The following is an 8894-nucleotide window of genomic DNA, read 5'->3' as shown; positions in this document are numbered from 1 at the left end:
AACCATTATATTACAGTAGTCTTACACCACACAAGTATTTGTCGGGGAGATTTCCAACAAACCTGTACTCTTTATTTGTGCCCATAATAAAGTAATTAAAAATCAATTAATATGCAGAAAAATGAAGCAATATAAGGCATCAGTTCTGCATTAAGTAATATAAAATCTGTGCATGTTGGATTTCCTGGCAGTAAAAATTTGATCTGTATTGGCGTGAGCACATGTCTGCATTTTTATCGAATCAGCCAGAGCATATGTTACACTGCTTATTCAGATTTTATGCCAGCTTTCTGTCAGTTGAGGAGGATAAATTATGCCTGATCCAGCATAAAGTTAGAGTGGTACAAACAGACAATATCTCATCTGATAGGAACTCTCCCGGGACAAAATTATTTCTTCAAGCTATTTACTATCTCACAGAATGATAGCCTACCACCCTAATATGCTGTGAACCTTACGTAGTCCTTAGACAAATCTTTTTCAAGTCAGAGCACGTCTATATCTGATTAGCTGTAAACAGACTGACAATTTTTTCCTCGGAGGGAAAGAAGGGGAGCGTCACAAATTCAAATTATATTTTACACCTTAGGCAAATACAGAAATGTTTCAGAATGTGATTTGTATAGAAATCTCAAGTGTACTCATGTATAAATATAAATAATGAGATGGGAAAAAATGAATCGTAATGATAATTAGGAACATAAGCCTTGAAATTATGGGGTTAGGTTTGGGCCCATATAATGAAAGAAAAAGGATTTGATTTTGCGCTTCCCGCCATGTTTCTTCTTTTAAATATGCAGCTGCTGTGTTGTATTATGGATCCTTGGCATGTCATTCTGAAGATGAATTGTCATGACACTAGTTACTGGAGGTGAAGATGGTAAACAAGAACATTACAGTGTGAACCAGATGATTTTTGAGATTTCCTAAGTCGAAGGGCCAAATCCGTCAGTAGGTGTGTACAGGTTTTACTAACTTTGATACAAAATTGGCTGAGGTTATTTAAGATTTTGTTGGGATTTTGTTAATTGTCATTGAAATTCCATTAGAATTTCTGAATTTACTTTTGTCACTGCAGTATTGTCTGTCTTTGGCCAGGGATTGTAACCGACTGCAATTCAACATTCAATGACAGTACTGCTTAATATTGTTCAGGCAGCCCTGGCTACTCATTTCTGCACCTGCACTGCAGTCTTTACTAGGCTAGCACGGCAATTTTTTTGGGTGCATAGTGGACTAGCCTATGGCACTCTTTTAACTGAAGAATAGCAGGGATTATGAAAGCTGGCACTGCCACTAAATTTTTTTTTCCTCCAAACTACATAGTGTATGAAAACAAATGGAGCTGGGAACTTACAGCAGACCTAGCAAAAGGGCATGGCGGTGTGGGATAAACTGAAAGAAGGATTATTCCTGACAAACTCAAGGTAAGACCATACCTGTACTTCCATTCCAGGGAATAAGTTAAAGCAGAAAAAAGTATCCTGAAGTAGATGCAGTCATATAAATACCGAAATACTTTTCAAAAGTACAGCATGTACTGGGGGCTGTAAGTCAGCTTTGTTCTGGTATGACTACGTCTGTACCAATTGTGCTGGTATAATAATGTTAATAAAAATGTTCTAACTGACAGAGTTATGCTAATAAAACTTTTACAGGTATAAGACCCCTAAAAACTGGAATAACCAATAAATAGCATACCCATCTAATGTAAACATTACACACCCCAAATTCAGCGAGAATTCTTGTTATGCAGATCTTAGTTAAGAGTTTGTAGAGCTGCAATTCTACTAAGCTAACACTTTGGGAGAATGCAGAAGTTCCTTTTTAGAAGTTGAAGAGTGGTTCCATTTCTCTTGATACATTTTGGTGAACTTCCCAAAATCATTCTTGGTACGGCTGAAGCTCTTTAACATTCTTCTACTACTATTTCTTCTAACACTACCACCTCTTAAAAGCTTATGTTTGTTCTCAGAGTGGGGCCAGATTGTACTGAGACATTGGTATTTTTAATACAGTTTCCTGTGGAGGAATAACCTAGACTCTTGGCAGCATACCACTATTCAATTCATACAAAGCACTCACATAATTTACTCTAGACACAGGCTTGGGCTCATGACCGTTCCGATGTAATCTGTACTAGCAGTGCTATTTTAACTGTAATCACATTACATTATGTGCAAGTACTAAATGTATACAAGAAGAGAAGAGAATTTAAAACATGCTTTGGGGTTGAATTTTGCAAAAACTGATGCTTTGTAAAACCTCATCAATAGAAAACTCTTCCAAGAGAAGGTTGATTAAATATACTAAATTAAGCTCTGATGATACATAGCAGCTTGCTACATATGTAGATACTTAATCCAAAATGTGATTTGTGTCTTTGACTTCCACCTGCAAGAGAAACAACAGCCATCCTATGTGTGATTACAGTGCATCTGGGACTGAATGGGTGCAGCTACTCAGCAGCAGACGTTACAGAGGCATTCTCTTAGATAGATAGGCTCTTTTGGATGCTCAGAGACTCAGGAGTGACCACAAATCCTAAAGCAAAGAAACTACTGAAGTCTACTGATTATGGTTGGCCCAGGTACTACAAGGAGGGTCTGGTCTCCTTGAATGATAGGGCCAGTTAATTTGTGGTAAACCAGGTGGGAACGAGAGTGATGTGAAAAAAATATGTATGTGATTTCTCCTGATGCAATTTCTTATAAAATAATGGCAAATTTGTGTAAAACCTTTAACTATTAATATCATCATTCATTTCATCTTATACTGTTACTTTGTTATAATACTCATGTAACTGTACCCACATAGGAAATTCTTTTTATATTCCCCCAACTGCCGTGCACATGGCTTCCACACTTGTCTAAACAACCTGCTTTTGCTTGACACTCTGAAGTCACAGTGATTGGATTAAATGTTAAAATGTGAGTTTACAGCCAGGTTTACTATCTCTATGTATGCACACCCTAGGATTCAGCGTTTTGCTCTAGCTCTCCTTTGTGCTTCCCATAAGTGCTGTGCTGAGGTCCTAAGTCTTGCTCTATGGAAGAGGCAAAAGTATGGGAAAGACTAGAATTCAAACTTTTTGAGGGAACTTGTGAATTGAGCTGGGTCACAGGCAGGCTTTGTGCAACATCACATTAGAGCAAAAGACATGAAGATATCCAAAAAGAAGAGAACTGATACTTGCCAGGCCTTTATCAGAATTCAAACTAAATAGGATATTTTTAAAAGACTTTGACAACTTACTCTTCCATTTTGGACATGGGCAATGTGGATGAGAATAGTTAGTGTGGTGTGACTGAGGAATGCTTGTATAACCATGCCTCCAAGGGATCTTTGGTACACAGAAACTTGATCCCTCAGGTATGGACGTAGTCCTGTGTTCCTCCTCCTTCCTGCTCACCTTCCTCCCAACATCCCTGTTGCTGTCGGGTCTGCTGTCAAAGAAATACTCTGGCTGTAAGCTGCACTGTAGAAGAGTTTGTTAAGACGCGTTGCTCTTATTGTAAGACACTGGTGTAAATATGATGTTGTGTGCCCAGAGTATTTATTTTCATTCCTGTACTTTGGTGCTCTTAACATGTCATGTGGATAGGTTTTGTGATGTGGATTAGCTTTTGTGAATGCTGCTTACCTCTGTTTAAGTTACTGTCATCCTTACATGCTCCAAGTGACAGTTTCTTTCCCAGTAATAAGCCAGGAAACCACAAACTTTTTTCCCTCTTTCCTTCAAAGTTCCCTCTTCATCCCTCTAGGCAACTGCCCATTCTTAACACGTGCTTAAAATGATGGTGGCTTCAAGTGATGACCTGTAAGAGCCAGCTCATTTGCTGGTAGTTTCTGCAGTGAACTAGCCACCATTCTTTATGCTCCCATGCCAATCATGTCAGCCCCCAGAGAACATGCCCTATCATCAAAACATGTATGAGTAAGAATGTTTTGATCACACAAGAAATAACTCATCATTATACAGTAATGTCTATAAAACCATACCAATGCATTTTTTTAATCAGTAAGAAAGAGCCTAATTAGCCTTTTTTAGATATTAATCTTTTTTTAAAAAAACCCTTACATTGCACTAGTAAGGCAAAATGCACAGAAACATTTTACACAACACAATTTATAATTATATACAATTATTATAATTGTTATGCTGTTAACTCCCAGTGTGCTTAAATCTCATTGCACAGCAATGATAATGGCACACCTAACTTAGGAGTTGCCCACAGATGATAGTAAAAGAAATTCCCCAAAACAAAAAATGCTTGGAAAGGCTCTAATGCAAGGCAAAACTACTTGCTGATTTCCTGAGTAGGTCTCTGAGGCTTTCCAGCCTTACAGAAAATGAGTATAATAATGTTCTTGTAAATAAGGATTTTTTTTTTCTTTTTGGCAACATAAATCAAGGCCTTATACCTATCCCAAGGCTTTAACCCTCTAAACAATTCCTGAATTGCACTTAGTTATGGCCTTGTTTTCCCTATATCAAGGCTTCACATGTGCTCTGGACTGTTATAAGCAGTATTAAGAAAGAGTGAGAACACGCCCTGTGCCACAAACAAGCCCCCATTTCCCTCACTGCTCTGATGCAACTACTAACAGTATCAGAGCTATGGACATTTCCTTAATTTCCAAAGCATATGAAATAAGAGATGGGAAAAGACAACGATCTCCACAATCTGGAAAGAGACTCAAAAACCAAAATCAACACCTTCTTTGCTACTATAAAAACTGAAAATTGAACAGTAACTCTTCACCTTTCAGGTTTTAATTCTAGGCTCTGGGTTCCTCAAAACCACCTGTATTATCTAGTGCTTACATGGCAAACTTAAGTGGGGAATTAAAATTTTTTAAAAAAAGGAAATTTTTTGGTGACCTTATGAAATACTTTAAGAAAGGAGAAGGCCGAGAGAGAAAGAAAGAAGAGCTTGGGGAAACAGATAAGTGATAAAAGGATAGTCTAAGGGTTTGCTTTGATTGCTGTTTGGAATTAATCCTGAGCGTTACCCAGTTTAAACCAGGTTGCCTTTTGTGCTTAAAGCTCATCCGAGTCATGCACATGGTGCTCCTTCGTCACAGAATCACAGAATAATTTAGTTTGAAGGGGTCCCAAAGGTCACTTGGTCCAACCTTGGTTCAGAGCAGGGCTGTATGAGATCAGGTTGATCAAGGCCTTGTCCTGCTGAGTTCTGAATATCTCCAAGAATGGAGAGTCAATAGACCTCCTTGGACAATGTGCTTCAGTGTTTGACTACCCTCATTATGAATTTTTTTTTTCACAATATCTGTTCTATCCATCCTACAATCTGTCTATCCTACCATCTGATCCGTGACCAGGACCATATTAGGAAGTAATTTTGTCTCTTCTTCAGAATCTGCTGCTCTTGTCTCTTCTTCCAGTCTTGGACTCTGATGTTAGGGGAGCACAAAGGGCAGGATATCGTGAGTTGGGACACCATAGAGTTAGTTTGGGAAGCCTTCTAGTTCTTACAGCCAAAGAGGATTTTGTGCAGTGTTTTGGACATGGTCATAGGATAGAATCATCGAATCATAGAATCATTTAGGTTGGAAAAAACCCTTAAGATCATCAAGTCCAAACGTTAACCCAGCACTGCCAAGTCCGCCACTAAACCATGTCCCTAAGCACCACGTCTACCCGCCTTTTAAATACCTCCAGGGATGGGGACTCAACCCTGGGCAGCCTGGTCCAGTGCTTCACCTTTTGGTGAAGAAATTTTTCCTAATATCCAATCTAAATCTGCCCTGGTGCAACTTGAGGCTGGTTCCTCTTGTCCTATCACTTGTTACTTGGCAGAAGAGACTGACACCCATCTCGCTACAGCCTCCTTTTGGGTAGCTGTAGAGAGCAATAAGGTCTTCCCTCAGCCTCCTTTTCTCCAGGCTAAACAACCCCCTTCACCAGCTTCCTTGCCTTTCTTTGGACACGCTCCAGCACCTCGATGTCCTTCTTGTAGTGAGGGGCCCAAAACTGAGCACAGTACTCAAGGTGCGGCCTCACCAGTGCCAAATACAGGGGGACACGATCACTTCCCTAGTCCTGCTGGCCACACTATTCCTGATACAAGCCAGGATGCTATTGGCCTTCTTGGCCACCTGGGCACACTGCCGGCTCATATTCAGTTGGCTGTCGACCAGCACCCCCAGGTCCTTTTCTGCTGGGCAGCTCTCCAGCCACTCCTCCCCCAGCCTGTAGTGTTACATGGGGTTGTTGTGCCCCAAGTGCAGGACCCAGCACTGAGCCTTGTTGAACCTCATACAGTTGGCCTCGGCCCATTGATCCAGCCTGGCCAGGTCCCTCTGTAGGGCCTTCCTGCCCTCAGGCAGATCAACACTCCCGCCCAACTTGATGTTGTCTGCAAACTCGGTGTACTCAATCCCCTCGTCCAGATCATTGATAAAGATATTGATCAGAACTGGGGCCAGTACTGAGCCCTGGGGAACAGCACTTGTGACCAGCCACCAACTGGACTTAACCCCATTCACCACACCTCTTTGGGCCTGGCCATCCAGCCAGTTTTTTACCCAGTAAAGAGTACATCCGTCCAAGCCATGAGCAGCCAGTTTCTCCAGGAGAATGCTGTGGGAAACAATGTCAAAGGCTTTACTAAAGTCCAGGTAGACAACATCCACAGCCTTTCCCTCATCCGCTAAGCAGGTCACCTTGCCATAGGAGGAGATCAGGTTAGTCAAGCAGGACCTGCCTTTCATAAACCCATGCTGACTGGGCCTGATCATCTGGTTGTCCTGTACGTGCCGTGTGATGGCACTCAGGATGATCTGCTCCATAACCTTCCCTGGCACCGAGGTCAGGCTGACAGGTCTGTAGTTCCCTGGATCCTCCTTCCGGCCCTTCTTGTAGATGGGTGTCACATTTGCTAACCTCCAGTCAACTGGGACCTCCCCGGTGAGCCAGGACTGCTGATAGATGATGGAAAGTGGCTTGGTGAGCACCTCCACCATCTCTCTCAGTACCCTTGGGTGGATCCCATCCGGCCCCATAGACTTGTGTGTGTCTAAGTGGTGTAGCAGGTCACTGACCATTACCCCTTGGATTATGGGGGCTTCATTCTGCTCCCCGTCGCTGTCTTCCAGCTCAGGGGCTGGGTACCTTGAGAACAACTGGTCTGACTATTAAAGACTGAGGCAAAGGCGGCATTAAGTACCTCAGCCTTTTCCTTGTCCTTTATTACTATGTTTCCCCCCGAATCCAATAAAGAATGGAGATTTTCCTTAGCCCTCCTTTTGTTGCTAAACATTTAGTTTCTATAAATGAGAACTCTATAATAGAGTCTTAGCATAGCTCCCACTGAGGAACTGAGCTGAGGAGTATCTTTTGCTGTAGTTAGTCAGGAGGGTCAAGATTTGTATGTGTACTTCAGTGGAACCCAAATTTGATACGTTTTACTTTTGTTTTCCCTTAGGCTGGTGATTTGCAATCAGGTGCTAAGAACACTCCTGTTTCTCCAATCCCTGCTCTGCTTCCAGAAGGACAGGCAAATTCCCTCACAAACACTGGGAAAGGATTACCGGTGCCTCAACTTACTGCAGTACATGAAGTCATGGACCATAGCCCTGGAGCTGGCCAATGCACATGCAGGTAAGCAGTGCCAAGACAGACACGGTAAAGGTGTTGTTCCATGCACACTTTTCCCAGCAGCAGCCAGTTCTAAGGCGTTCCCAGGACCCACCTCAACTGCCAGCCGCTTGTTCCTGACACCCTTTCAGCTGTGCCAATACAGCTGTTTATGTGTATGTTTGGGAACTGAATCGTGAGACTAATTCAGGTTAAACTGCTTTTTTTTGCAGAATTTTTCTATAATACCTGTTTAATTCCCCAGGCCTGATTCGCAGTGTGGCCTTACGGACAGTTGTGTTGATAAAAGTCATATGGCTGTCAAGAGAACAGCACAGGCAGGAAGGAAGGAAAAATTGTTGGAAGTACCTTAAGTCAATATTGCTGCCAAAGGCAATGTATCTTCAAACTTACAGCTTTGTGGTGTTGCTGCTGACAGCTGAGCTAAGCTATTGCTGTTCCTTAGAGTCCAGTGTCCGTCTTGTAGTCAACCTCAGCAATGCTGACACATCCATAGGTATATTCGTATCAGTTTACTCATCAGCAGTGATAAGCTAAAGGTTAAATTAAAAGAACGTAGTTGCCAACTCTGCACTATGGATACCTGCTAACTTGAGGGCTAATAATCTTGCAACATCTTCTGTCAATTCTCATGGTCTCCACAGTTCAGTAGAAAATAATTTCCAGAGTGGCATTGAATGAGGTGCAGTTTTACCATACGCTTAATCCAGACTAACAACGGGCAGCCAGTGGAAAGAGCTGATTCTACACTTCCCCCAAACTTGTGTACATCAAGTGCTGGCACTTCTTCTCTTGCACCAGATCAAATGGTCATACGATGCAAGAAGAGTCAGTTCCCTTTGAGAATCTGATGGATAACTAATTTTTTTTTTTTTTTGCGGGAACACTAGCCTAAATTGAAGGGATTAGGAAAAGCAGAGGTAATGAGCTATTCTTCAGTGAGGATGTAGCTACAGAAACACTTAGAAAGGGATCCCTCCTAACCTTGTGAAGTTTTTTAAAAGGAATTCCTTGCTCTTTGCAAACCCAGTACTGCTGAATTTGCAAAGCACCACTCTTGTGGAATAGAATCTGGATTAATAGTGTATTTAAAACTGAAGTTCTCATTTAAATTATGTTAATTTTAGTCTGACACTGATGTCACACAAGTGTACAGCAGGAATCATTTTACTGAAATCACAGGTACTGCTGTGTCCCTTGTGAAGTCATTTCTACCTGTGCAAAATGCACATGAAATGTTACTAAATCAAGTCAGCATTTTATACCCACT

At 41.7% G+C, this 8894-nt stretch overlaps 1 long non-coding RNA gene across 1 annotated transcript; it reads left to right on the top strand.

Annotated features, from left to right (window-relative positions):
• The first annotated feature begins 848 nt into the window (after window positions 1-848).
• Window positions 849-7607, top strand: LOC148051572 (uncharacterized). Its single transcript, XR_015699605.1, has 3 exons — window positions 849-955; window positions 1327-1427; window positions 7452-7607. It is a non-coding gene; the product is annotated as an uncharacterized LOC148051572 (long non-coding RNA).
• Window positions 7608-8894: the final 1287 nt, after the last annotated feature.

This window comes from Nipponia nippon, unplaced genomic scaffold, assembly GCF_047370975.1.
Source record: "Nipponia nippon isolate SJK-2023a ecotype South Korea unplaced genomic scaffold, ASM4737097v1 scaffold_6, whole genome shotgun sequence".
Taxonomy (NCBI): Eukaryota; Metazoa; Chordata; class Aves; order Pelecaniformes; family Threskiornithidae; genus Nipponia; species Nipponia nippon.
The sequence above is the reverse complement of the archived record's forward strand: the minus strand, read 5'-3'. Positions and strand labels throughout refer to the sequence as shown.